Source organism: Gopherus flavomarginatus, chromosome 7, assembly GCF_025201925.1.
Source record: "Gopherus flavomarginatus isolate rGopFla2 chromosome 7, rGopFla2.mat.asm, whole genome shotgun sequence".
Lineage (NCBI taxonomy): Eukaryota > Metazoa > Chordata > Testudines > Testudinidae > Gopherus > Gopherus flavomarginatus.
This window is the reverse complement of record NC_066623.1, coordinates 55,181,083-55,196,387: the sequence shown is the minus strand read 5'-3', so window position 1 is coordinate 55,196,387 and position 15,305 is coordinate 55,181,083. Positions and strand designations below refer to the sequence as shown.

The following is a 15,305-nucleotide window of genomic DNA, read 5'->3' as shown; positions in this document are numbered from 1 at the left end:
GTGGAGCCTGGCGTCCGTCAGCGTCATTGTTCTGTGGGTAGGTCCTATGACAATAGTTTTGCTGGGACCATGATTGCCGCTGCACCGTCACGTGACAGCGTTGCGAGGCGGACATATATACCGGTGGCACCGCCTCCTCCTTCCCTTTTGCTGAGCCGCTGAGTGCAGCGAGGTTGCTTGGGGCGGGGTGAGTATAGCATCGTGCGCCTTTAGGCCGCTCTGGCGGCTCTGTGCTGATCAATGCCGACCCCATCGCGGTCCCGAGGTGGTGTGCGCCCTCTCCCGGAGGGGCTTTGCCGCCGATGGGTGCGGGCTGAGGAGGATGGAGGTGGATTGTCCCCACCACCACCCGTCGCCGTGTGTGGGCTCCTGCTCCTCAGTGGCTTCGTTGAGTCTTGCACATTGGGGGCTGTAGTACCCTGAATTTTTCTCAGCTGGCGTAGGGATGGCTTTGGTGGGCGCCGACTTCGTGGGCATCAGAGGCTATGGGGTTGCACGTGGTGCAGTGCCAGGTAGGTTGGGCTCTGCCCTTAATATCCCCGGTCTGGGAGAGTCTTCAGCAGAGCATCAAGTGACTCTAGTGTAGTGGTTTTCAATGTATGCTTCGCAGGTGATGCGTAAGATTTCCAGAAGGGTCTGCACCTCCATTAAAATTTTTTATGTTGTTGTAAATGAAAAACGCCTGCTTTAGAGAGACGCCTGCTAGTAGACTGGCCAAAGCAAGTCTGTTGTGTGTGTGACAGTCCCTGACTCTTAAAAGACAGCCCATTGCTTTTCCTAAAGCTATTCTGACAGAATGTTTAGGCCTCAGCTCTACCAACCAGCAACTTGTAGGAATAGATCAAAAATAGTGTTGTGGCCTTGTTCCTCTCTTTTATAGTGATGTGTAGGGTTCTGTGTAAGCTCATAGTAGATCAGTAGAGCTTGCCGTAGCTTGGGTGCCCACTGGTAGCTTCTCAATAGGAAGTAGCTTGAGGAGGGATTAGTCTTTCAGCCCGTATGGTGAAGGTGGAGATAGAACTGGAAAGATGTCGCATCGATGTAGGTGGAAATGCCCTTAAAGTAAGTTGGATAGAATATCTGACTGTTACAGGAGACCACGTGGTGGAAAGTGTTGAACTCTCCTAGTGTATCACTATGTGCAGTAGTAGGAGAGCAAGCAGGTCTTTGTACAAGCATGGTTTTTCCTTAGTAATAGTTACCAGGCCCCAGGTTTCCTTTTTTTTAATGGGATAGTGTCATGTCTCAGTGCAGCTTGCCCTCCATGTACGTGCACATGATGAAAACCATGTTGGTAGGGACATCTGAGAGTATGATGAATACCAACATCTCTGAGCTGGACATGGGGTATATTCATCGCTGAGCAATGGCATAAGTAGTTGGGAGGTAGTATGTTCTAGTGCCGTTTAGGCATGCAAAATCAAATTGTAGTAGTGATTGCCTGAGTGTAACTAGATGCCTCTATAGGGTTGTAATTGCATTGTAGAAGGAATGGTGGGTAATAATTAATGTCCCGGGAGCGGGGCTGTCTATTTTTTCTTATTGCAAGAAAAATTATCTCATGGGCATTAACTCGCCCTTTTAATAGTCTGAGACCTAACAATAGAGCTTACAGAACAGGTTGAAGTGAATTTGTAGTACAGTGTGTGCTGTAGCTGTTCTGGAATAATTGCTTTGGAGCCCTATTACTTTTTCATCTTTTGTCAACCTAGCCTACCTAGATAGTCTGAAAATTTTAGGTCATTTTCTGAAACTGAGGAAATTATGTAACGTATACATTATATCTTCTGTTTTTAGCCATGATACATCAAGCAAGTTCTTCCCTTGCCGGTAACTACGAAACTGGTAGGTACTGCTTTTTAACTGTAGGGTTTAATTGTGGGGGGAAAAAGTACTGTCTGGCCGAGTACAGATCCACTTATGCGTGGCTTGACTATTTTAAAGAAATCTGGAGTGCCTGCTGATCTCTCAGTAGGTGCAGGGCCAGTGTTGCTCCATGAATCTTCCAGTAGCTGTTTATATAGCAAGTTGCTCTTACTTGGCCCTCTGATAGCTCACCCTGCTGTGGGTGAAGAACATTCTTTCCCTATATCGGGAGTAGCTGTCTTAGTGTGTATCCACAAAAACAGCAAGGAGTCTGGTGGCATTTTCAAGACAAACAGATTTATTTGGGCATAAGCTTTTGTGGGTAAAAAACCTCACTTCATATAATATCTCCCTTCAATCAACTATTCTGCAGTTCTCCTTCCGCATCCTTGGAGGTCATCTGAAGGGGCTAAACAGTGGCTTGATTTTTGGGACAGGACACTGGCTCACATTCTGATTTCTAGGACAATCACTTCAGATAGGCCTATAACAAAAGGCTTTGAAGTGAAAGACTATGCTATTAAACTGAACAGCCAATGATGCTTTAAAGAATAAGAGTAGTGGACAGAAGTGATTTCTGAGAACTCTATTCTGAGGCTTTATTCGGTGCCTGTTAGATTTGATCTCAGACTTTGTTTTACCAATGCCTGATTTGGTTTCTTTGTTTCTTTTGTTAGCAGACCAAGACCTGATGCCACTTGCTAAGGTAAAATCATGTTTAATTTTTTTGCATCATAACTGAGGGACACAGTTACTTAAAGAGAAATAAATGTAAATTATGGTCTGGAGGCCTTGTTTTTTAATCCAGTCAGTACGCTAGCTAAATATTTCCAGCAGCTAAATACCAGACTTTCTCCTTGTGCCACAATGATGACACTTATTTGCTACTCTTGACAAGAGAATGATGAGAGCTCTCAACCACCTGTATTTCAAACTGAGGCACAACACTGTTGGGAACAGTTTCATCTATTGATTTCTGAACCTGTTTCATAACTCTCCTCTCTTTTCTCAGGATTTAATGGAGGAAGTTGGAAGCCCCATAGAAGAGAGATTATCTGGTAAGAAACAGAATAACTCCTCTTGGAAAAACATCTCCATGGCCCATTAATGGGTTTCCCCTCCTTTATGGAGGTGAGGCAGTCCAATGACAAGGATGGTTATGGAACATGTTTAGAGTTCTGTGTCTGCTTAATACAGCAGAACAATTCTAACTTTCACTATTACTCAGTCTCTTAGATTGTCTTCTCCGGTTGAGTAACTGTTTCTAGAGCATCTTTTCATTCAGCGCCACTCCCGCCTTTTGGTAGATCACACTAACTAAACCAAACTCCAGGTTAGAAAAATAGCTTAGAACCAGTCTCACCAAAGCCGATACAGTGATGACAACATAGTTCAGCAGAATGCACAGTGACGAACACCAGCTTTGTCTTTCGCTCCTATCTGATGTATCTGGCTATCTTGTGATTCTCCCTGGTACATGTTAAAAATGCTAAAATGGTAGTAGTTCCTAATTTTTTCCTTTTTCTCTTCATATAGGCCTGGAAGGTGAATCCTGATGATGAAAGGCAAGACATTAATTCTGACCTGAGCAGATTGTTCCTCTGGCGAAAACTGCTGATATTTGGCTAGTAAATAGTGTCTAGGGAAGAAATCTACTCTAAAGAAGTGGCTTTTTTTGGGCTGCCTAAGTCTTTCATGCACCTCAGACAAATTAGAAGTAAATTAGGAAGCAATTTGACTTGCTTTGTATTTTCAGCTACCGTTCTCTTATATACAGCCTCCACTGGAGATAACATAATTCAGCAGATGGTCTGTGAAGAACATGCTGTACTGTCTCTTGCTCCTATCTGATGCGTCCTCCAGTTGCTTGTGATTTACTCTTGCAGCTGGTTCACAAGGAAAGCTCAGGTCGTAAATGTGCTCTTTTGTCTGTCAAAAGTGCTCTGAAGACTGGCTGGCTTTATAGCAAAATTTCTTTTTTGCTAGTCTTCTCTAGTAACTGAATTAGAGAGAGATGCTCAAAACAGCATCTGTGCTGGGAGTTTGGTCTACTTACTGTCACAGCCCTGAGTCATGTAGTTATGTCGACCTCTGTTTTAGGTGTAGACCCAGCCTAAATGTCTAACATGCTGGTACCCTGTTGACATATTGTTTTTGTGGTCTTCCCCCTCACGCCCCAGGTCTGTCTTCCATCTGTTCTTTTTTTATTCTTACGTTGTTGGCTCTTTGGGGCAGAGACAGTCTTTGTTCTGTCTGTACAGTGCCTTGCAGAAATTGGTCTTTGTCCATGATTGCTCCTAAATGCTCCAGTAATACAAATAATAAATAACTTAGTGGCATGGGTACCATAACTGTCTCTTCTTTACAGGCTGTGTTAAATAGATTGGGTTCAGATGACCACCTGCCCGATGTATGGAGATAAAAATTCCAACTTGAACACAGTTCCATATTGTTTGCAGGGAGAGTAGAGCACAGGACACTTCATACAAAGGTAACTTTGGAGGGGACACTTCCTAGTGTAAATACTACATATTTCACACTGTCCTGCAGCCATCTGTTGAATCTGCTGGCAGTAGGAAACCTTAGAGCTTTCAAAGTGGAGTGAAGCCAGGAAGGGAAAAATATATGGAACAAACAAATGTAGTATGTGAGGTTGATCTAATAGCATCTGATCCTGTTAGACAGGATGTGTACAATTTTATAGTATTAAACCTGCTCTACGGGGAGCAGAAATCCTAAGACTGAACCATGACTTGGAGTACTGGGTTTAATTCTTGGCTTTGACACACGCTTCTTCAGTATTGGGTAACTTGCTTCATCTCCCGATGCCTTGTTTCTCCATTTTATGGATGGAGAATAACTTTCTCTGGCCTGTCTGTTGAAAACAATAGCAGTTCAGAACGGGGACTTTCTGTGATGCCTAGACACTCCCTGGTTGGTTAATGGTTTTAGAAAGCTGATTTGCTTTGTACAGTCATATGGTATACAACTCTCCTTTAAATTGCAGCAGGCCTAGCTTTAGGGCAAGTGGCCACAGCAGTATTTTAATCTGACAACTAGGGTTAGTTAGTTAGTTTGCCAAAGCAGAGTACTTTTTTCCCAAGCCCTAACTATTTTATCCTGCTGTAATAACATTAAAAGTTTAACATGCTATTGACTAATTGTGGGAACTCTCTGGTTTTTAAAATCTTTGTCCATAAGACTAAGAAGTGGCTCTAGCAGAGGAAGACGCTGGCAGGTGCAAGAAGCTGTTAAGTTAGTCAGGGTTTGCTCCAGAGGGAGCCCTGTCCATCTTTTTTTGGGTGGTGGGCTGATGGGATCTAGGCCTCCAGACTTGTCGTCTTCACTGTAGAGTTAACTTAGGGGCCACACCTGAGTAAGACCCTAACTGTTCACATACAACCCTGTGGCCTGAGTGGTGGTACTTTACACTCAAGCTAGTGTATGCCCTGGGACAGGCCAGCTAACACCTGATTGCTGCTTATCACCTTGCTTTGCAGTCAAGACTCAGCTAAATCAGCTGAGTGCTGATAACCATCCAGTGCCTTCCCATAACTTCTACCCTGTGTGCTCAGGACAGACAAGTTCTCCAACACCTCACTGTGAGCAAATCATAGAGCCATGGGATACGCACCCAAAAGTTCTAGTGTAACACACAAGTGGATGCAGCACCAGTAAATCGGATATGGCTTTGCAGTCTGGCTGCTTGCACCCAGGCTAAGCCAACCTGAGTGCTCAGACCCAGCTGCTGATCACCTGAGTTACCTCCTCAGTGAAGAGACGTACCCAGGAAGGGGACAGTAAAATAAAGAGCTCCTTGAGGGCCTGATAGGATTGGTGCGGGATTCTTAGGCAAGTACCCATCTTCTAGGTTAGAGAGGAGGATGTTGTCACATGTAATGGAAAACAGGCTTTCTGTGTACTGTAGATGATGATGAATCAGGTCTCTGATCCTAATGAGGATAAAATTGACTAAACACTGATACAGTTCTATAATAATTAAATACTACAGAAGCTGCTTATGAGCTCCAGCTAATATCAGCTTTCTGTTTCAGGCTTCCAGAGGGTGCTTGGGTATCCTGTAAGTACTATATTTTTAACTTCATGGGAGTACTAGAGTAATTAGAGGTGGGAAAGGGATGGGTCTAGAGTATGCCTCTAAAATAATGAGGTTCTAGCTATAATCAGAGAATCTGTTTAAGTATATAGAAATATCAGTGCTGGTGGTTTATTACACATCACATCCTAAACTAGTAGAGGGATAGGAGGAGAACTGGCAGAGTACTATCCAGTGTAGCAAACATGTACAGCTCCCATTGACATGAGAAGACAGTTTCTCATCTGATACTCCACCACAGCCTATCCTCACCACACAGATTTTAGTTTAAAAACAGATTGTTGCCCAGTCTATACAAGCAGCCTGTATGATGAGACGCAAATAAACTGACTCAATCATGGAGGTTTGTAATTAGCTCTATCTGATTTCAGGCATCTGGCTTGGATTTTCCTGTTTCATGGTTAGTTGTCTCTGAGTTGTCCTTACACTCTGCTTCATTCCAGGACTGGGGTGACTTGGAGGTACTGAGTGCTGCTATTAGCAGTGGTAAGTCATCAGTATGCTAGTTTTGCTTTGGTTTGAACTTGGCAATTAACATAATGTAATAAATAGTTCGGTGCCCTGCTACAGTCTGGAGTCCAGGTGCTGACATCTAATGTCTCATGCATTATGGTGGAAATCATACTGATGTTCTTAATGTAGAATTCCTGTGAGGTTTCCTGGTTTGTCCTTTTTCCCTTCTCTGCTACAAGATTTCAGGTACTGCTAGCCTGCAGGGCTCGCTTAAAGATAATCCAAGATAGTGCTTCACCAGAGACTTAATGCTTTGTTTTGAGACCTGTGGATAAACAGCTACAGTGGATTTTGAAGACTTGTGTTCTAGGGAATCATGGAATGTTGTAAGCTAATCCACATAGCAGTTGTCTCCTACAGGGTTTATAATGATGTTGACAAATGTCTGACCTGAAATCAGTATGTGGACTACTTCATTACTGAAAGACCCTGTAAATGAAGTAATACAGAAATGAAGACACTATTTTACTTTTTATGCAGAATTGCTTCCTTTTTACTCATGGAGTGCTGTCAAAAAGAAACTAATGCTCTCACATCTGCTTGTTAGGTCCTGGCCCTGCCTTGAATAAACTTGGGTGAGTATGTATTTTTGTTTAGACCAATCAGTTGTTAACATGTAGCTAGTAGGAGCATTGTTGTAACCAGTGATGAAACTAGATTCTGCCAAATGAATGTCCATGATATTACTCCTTTCCGTTCCATTTACTCTGAGGTTACATTCTTGCTCTGTCAGTGTGTCCTCTAAATAGACTGGCCCAGAAGCTTGGAGTGGAAGGGATTTTAAAAATGTACTGAATACATGGAGCATATTGTGGCTTCTCAACTGTTAGAATACTTTAACTTGTCCCTTTTGCTCTGAAGGTTACCAGTTTAAATGACACTTGTGTCTGGATGAACACCTCTCAGATGATGGGGTCTGAAACCTCTACTGCTTAGGATGGGCCAAGGAATGATCTGTTCCCCCCCTTAAATGATTAAATTAACAAAGCTTTAAAAAAAGCAAACCTGGTTCATACTTCACTTGGATCACTTCTGCTAGTCTTCCACACTGTAGATCAAGGAAATCTAGTCGAGCGGGTTATAGTCTAGCTAGTTTGGGTTACTAATTCATGTTATAATACACTTTAAACAATCTTCTTTTCCCCCATAAGCATTAATATTAGAAGATGATGGACGATCAGGACAGCATTTCAAATGAGAGGTTTGTATCTTACTCTGTTCCTTTGTGGGTTATATGTGGCAAAACCAGCTGGGTTTTAATCCTGTAGAAGTAACTGCATTGTGTGATGGAACCAACCTTTCATTGTTGTGCTTGTATGAAGCTTAGTGGCTTCACTTAAATACTATAGTATTTAAACTCTGGTCCTAGATACAGATGTGTACTATTGTCAAACACTAACGCTTTTTCAAGAATGTGGAGATGTGTGATAGGTGTGCCTCTAAACAATTAAGGAGCAAGCCCTTGTTCCAATTGTAAGATACTGGGGCTTTCAAAAAACTCAGTTTTAACCCAGCACTGCTCCCACTATACTTGGTGGGGGGGACAGGACTCCCATTAACTTAAATGAGAGCAGAGAGGGGCCAACACAGAGCACTCACAAAAAATGTTAATAGGCTTGTAAGGTGGGACTTACTCATCTTGAGATGCTCCTAAATTTTCTTCTGTTTTGAATATGCCTCCTGCACCCACTTTTAACACTGATACCACAGAAGCAACATGGGAGTAACTTTCAAAAAGCTTAAATTCCTACTATAGCACTTTGGGTCACTCTGCAAAATGGGGATGGCAATTCTTGCGGCAGAGTTTCATGGGATGAAATGACTAAAACTACACAGTACACATCTGTGCAGAACCTTGGTCTCCTGGGCCCTAGCCACCGGACCTCAGTGATAACTCCTTGTCTGTAAGAGTCATGGTATATAGGTGCAAATTCACCAACATTGATATTGGAGTCTGATTAGTACGAGGCTATTCCTCCAGTGCCTGGAACATGTAAATGTTCAGAGAGGATTCTAGCTGTGAAAACAGCCTGAGTTGATTCACAGCATTTGGAAACCAGATTAAAATCTGCTAACTGCATATCTAGGATGCCTCCCCTGGAGCTGTATGATAGAGGTTCCTTTCTCCCTTGCTTTCCTTTACAACTGAACAAACAGTGACACTTGACTTGGGGCTAGAATTGAAGCCTGTGATGACTTAGATTATAAGAGTAGTGGACAGAACGGGTTTCTGAAAACTTCACTCTGAGGCTTTGAAACTAGTAGTATGCCTGCAGGTGGAGCAAAGAATGACATGTAACATTTGAAGGTACTTTTTTTTTTTCCCCTCCAGGGCTGGAGCGCACTCCTGGAAAAAGGATCGCTTTGCTGAGGTAACTCTTTATTTGAACTTGGAGTAGTCTTTGCTCTGGTTCTCTGGCTGCCAGTGGAAGCACATACTATGCTAGATATGTGCATTGAATGAAGTGTTTGCAGCCATTATGAGCTGCTCTGCTTCTTAGAGTTAGCTCTGGACAGTTGCCAGAAGCTGGGAATGGGTGACTGCAGATGGATCACTTGATTCTGTTCTGTTCATTCCCTCTGAAGCACCTGCCATTGGCCACTGTCAGAAAATGGGATATTGGGCTAGATCAGTAGTTGTCTAACCTTTTTGAATTGGTGACCCCTTTCACACACAAGCCTGAGTGCAACCTCTCTTCTCCTCCCCCCCATAAGTTAAAAATGCATATTAAAATATTTAACACTATTATAAATACTGGAGGCAAAGCAGGGTTTGGGGGTAGAGTCTGACAACTCACAGCCTCTCACATAATAACCTCATGACTCCACCCCCAGTTTGAGAACCCTGGGGCTAGATGGACCTTTGGTCTGACCCAGTATGGCTGTTAGGTACGTTCTAAAGCCACACAGCTCTCTGTACAGACCCAAAGCCATAGTGGATTGAAGATCTTTCTAAGAATGTAGTGCTGAGGCTTTGCTGCTTATAGATGTCTGTAATGTAAGTGGTCATCTTTAGTCATGAGAATAGAATTACTAGACAGCTTGATATGGTAAGTTGGTTGTTGCATTTATCTGACATGTAATTATGAAAACGATATTCTAAGATTCCTCTTCCACATCAGTTTTATGAAACATCCACTCTTAAAATTGATCAACCTCACTGCTAGCTCATCACCAATTCTAAAAAGCAGAGATATTCCCAGAAAGTCACACCCAACCCAATAGCATTCTCCATCTCCTCTACATGGTTTGACCTAATTTGTTTTTATATGCTAGCTGTCTCAGTGGCAGGCTGGAATTAGGGTTGTGTACTGCAGTGTGACTTTCACTCTCTCTGCTGAGGGTGAGAGATTATTCAATGGTGCTAGAGCTAAACAAACTATTCCACCGCTGACTAAAGTATATTGGTGAAATGCTGACTTCCTCTCTCTGTGTGTGTACTGTTAATGATGATTTTGTTGTAAGCAATGGGAATCTCTCTGAAAGAGAATGAGGAAGACTCTTATGCTGAAACAGTACAGAACTGCAAGTTGTCTCTACTAAGAATCCGATTCCACCAGCCAGAACCTGTTTGTAAAAATCGAATTATTATGTTACAGAGTAAAGTTGGTCAAACATGGAGTGAAGCAGTCGGCCCTCTGCCTGCCTGAGAGGTAAGGATAACGCAGAGTGCTGGGAGCTTACTTTTAAGATCAGTGTGACTCTTGAAGCTGAGATTTTTTTAAATCTCTTGAGGGCCCATTGGGCTGTCAGTGCAGTGTAGTGAGGAGTGACTGAACCTAGTGCTGTGACTGCGCATATATGTGGCCATATCTGCCAGCTCCCATGGCACCTTTCCTTGTGTTAGTCCTGCAGTTTCTGTTCAGCAATGAGGATGTCAAGAGAATTCTTCTGACTCTCATACCAGCAGAAATGTTCAATTCTTTATGCAGAATCATTCTTAGAAAACAGCTTGACTTCCGTGGCTGACCATTAGAAGGACACTCTGTCTTGCTTCCATTAAAGCTAATGGGAGCAGGATTTGGCCCCTTCTGCTGGTGACTATATAGTCTGATCACTGCAGTCAAACAAAGCTAGAAGCCCATTTTAGTCCCATGCTACCTTAGGGTAACTCTGAATCAAAGAGCTGCTTTAAAGTGAGCACATCTTAGTCTGTCACTAACTTTTCATGCTCCCACTTTGTAGGAGAGGTAACAGTAGAGGGATGACAGCCTGAAACTAAATGCCCCAGTGAATGAAAGTGCTATTAAGCCGATACAATGATGATAACATAGTTCAGCAGAATACACAGTGATGAACACAACTTTGTCTTTCGCTCCTATCTGATGTATCTGGCTACAGCTGAATCCTTTCATTAAAGAGCTCTTGTGGTCTTAAGTGACTACATGAAAATAGCATCTTGTTACTCCATATTACCTGCTCCTTGGGGGTAATTAGTATGTCCACTTGAAGCCTAACTTGCCCATGGGTTGTTAAGGGCAGAATTCTACAACCAGGAGCAATGGCTTGCCCACAGAAGCTCTATAGGGTGTGTGTAAGGAGAACCTCCTTATAAAGGACATACCCTGGTGTTGAGCCTTGTAGGTCCAGTCAAACACTGACATGATATAAAAATACACATGGCTTTGCTCAGGAAGGTTCCTTTTTAAAACTAAGATCCAGTTGTACAGATCTGCTAGCAGTTAAACTCATGAGACTGGTGCACTTGATTTTTACAGTGCAGGTTCCAAAATGCAGATGGGAAAAGGCACTTCTGTAATAACCTTAGTCCCAGATTTGGACCTTAGCGTCCAAGATATGGGGGTTAGCATGAAAACCTCCAAGCTTAGTTACCAGCTTGGACCTGGTACTTGCTGCCACCACCCAAAAAATTAGAGTGTTTTGGGGCACTCTGGTCCCCCTGAAAAACCTTCCCTGGGGACCCCAAGACCCAAATCCCTTGAGTCTCACAACAAAGGGAAATAATCCTTTTTCCCTTCCCCCCTCCAGGTGCTCCTGGAGAGATACACAGACACAAGCTCTGTGAATCCAAACAGAGTGAATCTCCCGCTCTGTTCCCAATCCTGGAAACAAAAAGTACTTTCCTATTCCCCCAGAGGGAATGCAAAAGTAGGCTAGCAATCCAACACACAGATCTCCCTTTGACTTCTTCCTCCCACCAATTCCCTGGTGAGTACAGACTCAATTTCCCTGAAGTAAAGAAAACTCCAACAGGTCTTAAAAGAAAGCTTTATATAAAAAGAAAGAAAAATAAGTACAAATGTTCTCTCTGTATAGGATGATACAACACAGGGTCAATTGCTTAAAAGAATATTGAATAAACAGCCTTATTCAAAAAGAATACAAATCAAAGCACTCCAGCACTTATATTCATGCAAATACCAAAGAAAAGAAACCATATAACTTACTATCTGATCTCTTTGTCCTTACACTTGGAAACAGAAGACTAGAAAATAGAACTACTTCTCCAAAGCTCAGAGAAAGCAGGCAGCCAGAAAACAAAGACAAAGACACTCAATTCCCTCCACCCAAAGTTGAAAAAATCCGGTTTCCTGATTGGTCCTCTGGTCAGGTGCTTCAGGTGAAAGAGACATTAACCCTTAGCTATCTGTTTATGACAACTTCTAACTACTGATGATGAAATTAGGTTCTGCCAAATGAGTTCCAGTGCTGTAAACCATTTCCACTCTTGCTGAGGTGCTACTGATGGGAGAACTCTTAATTTATGTCCATTTTCCTTCTCTTTAGAGAGCAAGTTTTGGTTTGAATGGACAGTTGAGGAATCAGAAAGGTGGGTATCACTTTACTCGCATTGCTTCAGCACTTAACAGTGAAATGCTGCTTTGATCCCTTTGCTGGAATGGAGAGATGATGATTACAACCTTGGCTTGAACTCTCTCTCTGATGAGTGATGGAAAATCTAAGGTCTGATCTATTCCTGTCAATAAACATCTTGTGCTTTTAGAGATCAGTGCTTCATCCTATAACAGTTTTTGTCTCTCTCCTTGCAGTGTGAAGGCATCAGATTGTGTACCCAGCGACTCCTAAGTTTTGCCCACAGAAGATAGTACCCTTGCTTCTGAGGTGCTTGGGTATAGCCATGGAGGGGCCAGAGTCAATCCTGCAGCAATGGGTGTGTCAAGCTGGAGGGAAGCAGTCTCTCTGCCGTTCCATTTAGACTATCAGTTTGGCCTGGAGTCCTTACTCCACAGTCCTGCCTGCACTCAGAGCCCACCAGGACCGTTTAAGGGGCTTGCAAGGGTGTTGAAAGGACAGATGGGGCAGCAGTACTTGCTATGTTCTACACTTGCCACAATAGGTGACAGACTTCTGGATGAAGAGTAGTCTACAAATCTGTGCAGATAAGATTAATGTTCAGAATGTCTTGTTGCCCCATTTGTCACATGCTTCTACATTGATATACACTTTAGTTTCTTGCTAAATATCCAATTAAGAAACTAGTTTTGCTCTGAACTTTTGCCATGTGTCTTTTAACCAGCACTAAGTAGACTTTAGAAGTAAAACAGCTGTCTAAAAAATTTGAAATGTGCTAAAATAAACTCATCTCAAATGATTAGTCTGGAGTAGTTTGTGTATTATGTATGAGTTCAAAGTCTCAGGGTATGTCTACACTATGAAACTAGGTCAATTTTATAGAAGTCAATTTTTAGAAATCAATTTTATACAGTCAATTGCGTATGTCCAGAATACGTGCATTAAGTTGGCAGAATGTCCTCACTACTGTGGCTAGCATTGACCTATGGTGCATTGCACTGTGGGTAGCTATCCCACAGTTCCTGGAGTCTCTGCTGCCCATTAATTCTGGATTAAGCTCCCAATGTCTAATGGGGCAAAAATATTGTGGTTTGGGGTACATTTCATGTGTCACCACTCACTCTGTAAAAGCACTGGCCAAAAAACATTTTTGTGCCAGACACCAGAGAGGCTTTGAAAACCAGTTTCATGACTGGCCAGGCTTTGGTGTGACAGTTGATGTTTCTTGATGCAAACCTACCCTCTTTGTTGATTTTAATTCCCTGTAAGCCAACCACCCTTCTCCCCCCCCCCCCCTTCAAAATAAGTAGTTATTGTTTTGAAACCATGCATTCAAACAGACAAGGTAGCCTGGGGAGGAGAGAAGGATAAGGCCACATTGCTTATTGTAGCCACACTAAAAATCACTGTTTGAATGACAGCTTTCTGTTGCTTGGCTTATCCTCTGCAGTGGAATGGCTGGGTGCCTGGCACCTCCCCCGCTGCATTCTTGGGTGTCTGGGTGAGGAGGCTATGGAGCATGGGAAAGTGGTTGTACAGTGGATGCAGCAGGGGTCTGTGCTTTTGTTGGGGCTTTACTGCAGCTCCAACAGATGCTAATGGGGGAGCAAAGCCTCAGCATTGTCGTACCTCCACTCTTGTGTTCACTTAATTCTTTCCTAGCCCTGCTACTTATGCCTCCATATGCATTAAGCTGTGCCCCATCACTGTGGGAAGACTGCATGAGCTTGGAAAACATGTCCTAATGCAGGGGTAGGCAACCTATGGCACATGTGCCAAAGGCAATGTGAGCTGATTTCAGTGCCTGGGTCCTGGCCACCCTTCGGGGGGGCTCTGCATTTTAATTCAACTTTAAATGAAGCTTCTTAAACATTTTAAAAACCTTATTTACTTTACATACAACAATAGTTTAGTTATATATTGTAGACTTATAGAAAGATCTAAAAATGTTACAATGTATTACTGGCACATGACATTGTGGGGGGAAAAGACCACCACCTAGTTGATTATGGATCAGACAGCCTGAGGCACCTTTTATTGTTATAACAAGATTACAAGTATGCATACAGGGAGAGAGAGCATAACCCTGTGCAAGGGGTAGGCTGCTCTGCCCTTTACAATTTTCACCAAGCTTATAAAGGTTAAAACCGCAAAATGTCACAATTTATATTTGGGCTATATTGCTTAACATAGTATGTTAAAACTAATGTGTTACTTATCTAGCATAAAATATTATAATTGAGCAAGCTATTACAAGACCTATCATGCATTTTGGCAGTGGGTGAGCTAGTCATTCTATAATTGAGCAAGCCATTTCCACACTTATGTGTTTCGGCAGTGGGTGAGCTGGTCATCTTGTAACCACCTTGCAGTTACTGTAAGCAAGCAATAATTATACTATATTTTGCTTAAAGCAGCTGGCACTCAAGTGACCCCTTGTCCCCCTCCTAGTTCCTCTTTTGTTAGTGTTCCATACCCCACTTTCTCAATCTAGTTTATCCACACCCAATGCCACAGTATGCAGATAAACAAGTTTTCTTTGAGAACTAAAACCATGGCTTTTATTTTGCATTTATTTAGCTTGCATGGGCCTGTAAACTAATAAGGTAAAAGCATATAATTGTTACAATATTATATGTTAAAATCACAGATGCTTATATTAATGGCAGGGCTCTGCAGCAGGGACTGACATTACTTTTTCAATCAGGGCCCTGATACATCTGACCAGTGACAGCAACCTCCCAAAAGGCTTTGGTGGCAAGACAAGATCCCATATAAACAGTTGCAAAGCTCAATCCAATGAGATGGGGGGGGGGGTTATGTTCCCTCACAACATTAAATCAGTTAATAAATGAAGAAGGGGCACAGCATTTCTGAAAGGTTGCTGACCCCTGTCCTAGTGAGTGGGGGTGTGTGTGTCTTTGCCTTCTAATCTGATAACATTAGGGACAGATGATGGGAGTGTAGAAATATTCTACACTCTGATTCTGGGGGGACTGCATGGTCACCTGTGCTGCTGAGTTTGCCATGGTGA

The 15,305-nt window shown here is 42.7% G+C and overlaps 1 long non-coding RNA gene and 10 other non-coding genes across 17 annotated transcripts; all 11 read left to right on the top strand.

Annotated features, from left to right (window-relative positions):
• Positions 1–53: 53 nt before the first annotated feature.
• On the top strand, positions 54–13,070 carry LOC127055910 (uncharacterized). 7 transcript variants are annotated; one of them, XR_007775642.1, is made up of 14 exons: positions 54–187; positions 1,798–1,845; positions 2,544–2,572; positions 2,879–2,924; positions 3,403–3,494; positions 4,235–4,357; positions 5,922–5,947; positions 6,355–6,469; positions 7,044–7,071; positions 7,660–7,697; positions 8,829–8,868; positions 10,096–10,149; positions 12,245–12,287; positions 12,508–13,070. It is a non-coding gene; the product is annotated as an uncharacterized LOC127055910 (long non-coding RNA). The 7 variants fall into 7 exon arrangements; XR_007775643.1 differs by having other exon boundaries at positions 60–187; positions 2,547–2,572; positions 6,427–6,469; XR_007775640.1 differs by having other exon boundaries at positions 65–187; positions 6,427–6,469; positions 7,663–7,697.
• On the top strand, positions 1,266–1,343 carry LOC127056054 (small nucleolar RNA SNORD74). The gene has a single exon (XR_007775698.1). It is a non-coding gene; the product is annotated as a small nucleolar RNA SNORD74 (small nucleolar RNA).
• LOC127056064 (small nucleolar RNA SNORD75) lies at positions 2,398–2,465 on the top strand. The gene has a single exon (XR_007775707.1). It is a non-coding gene; the product is annotated as a small nucleolar RNA SNORD75 (small nucleolar RNA).
• LOC127056106 (small nucleolar RNA SNORD24) lies at positions 2,727–2,808 on the top strand. The gene has a single exon (XR_007775747.1). It is a non-coding gene; the product is annotated as a small nucleolar RNA SNORD24 (small nucleolar RNA).
• On the top strand, positions 3,235–3,318 carry LOC127056057 (small nucleolar RNA snR60/Z15/Z230/Z193/J17). The gene has a single exon (XR_007775701.1). It is a non-coding gene; the product is annotated as a small nucleolar RNA snR60/Z15/Z230/Z193/J17 (small nucleolar RNA).
• LOC127056055 (small nucleolar RNA SNORD44) lies at positions 6,286–6,350 on the top strand. The gene has a single exon (XR_007775699.1). It is a non-coding gene; the product is annotated as a small nucleolar RNA SNORD44 (small nucleolar RNA).
• On the top strand, positions 6,860–6,923 carry LOC127056063 (small nucleolar RNA SNORD78). The gene has a single exon (XR_007775706.1). It is a non-coding gene; the product is annotated as a small nucleolar RNA SNORD78 (small nucleolar RNA).
• On the top strand, positions 7,136–7,211 carry LOC127056053 (small nucleolar RNA SNORD47). Its single transcript, XR_007775697.1, has one exon. It is a non-coding gene; the product is annotated as a small nucleolar RNA SNORD47 (small nucleolar RNA).
• Positions 8,681–8,748, top strand: LOC127056065 (small nucleolar RNA SNORD75). The gene has a single exon (XR_007775708.1). It is a non-coding gene; the product is annotated as a small nucleolar RNA SNORD75 (small nucleolar RNA).
• LOC127056110 (small nucleolar RNA SNORD79) lies at positions 9,935–10,014 on the top strand. The gene has a single exon (XR_007775750.1). It is a non-coding gene; the product is annotated as a small nucleolar RNA SNORD79 (small nucleolar RNA).
• LOC127056056 (small nucleolar RNA snR60/Z15/Z230/Z193/J17) lies at positions 10,748–10,830 on the top strand. Its single transcript, XR_007775700.1, has one exon. It is a non-coding gene; the product is annotated as a small nucleolar RNA snR60/Z15/Z230/Z193/J17 (small nucleolar RNA).
• Positions 13,071–15,305: the final 2,235 nt, after the last annotated feature.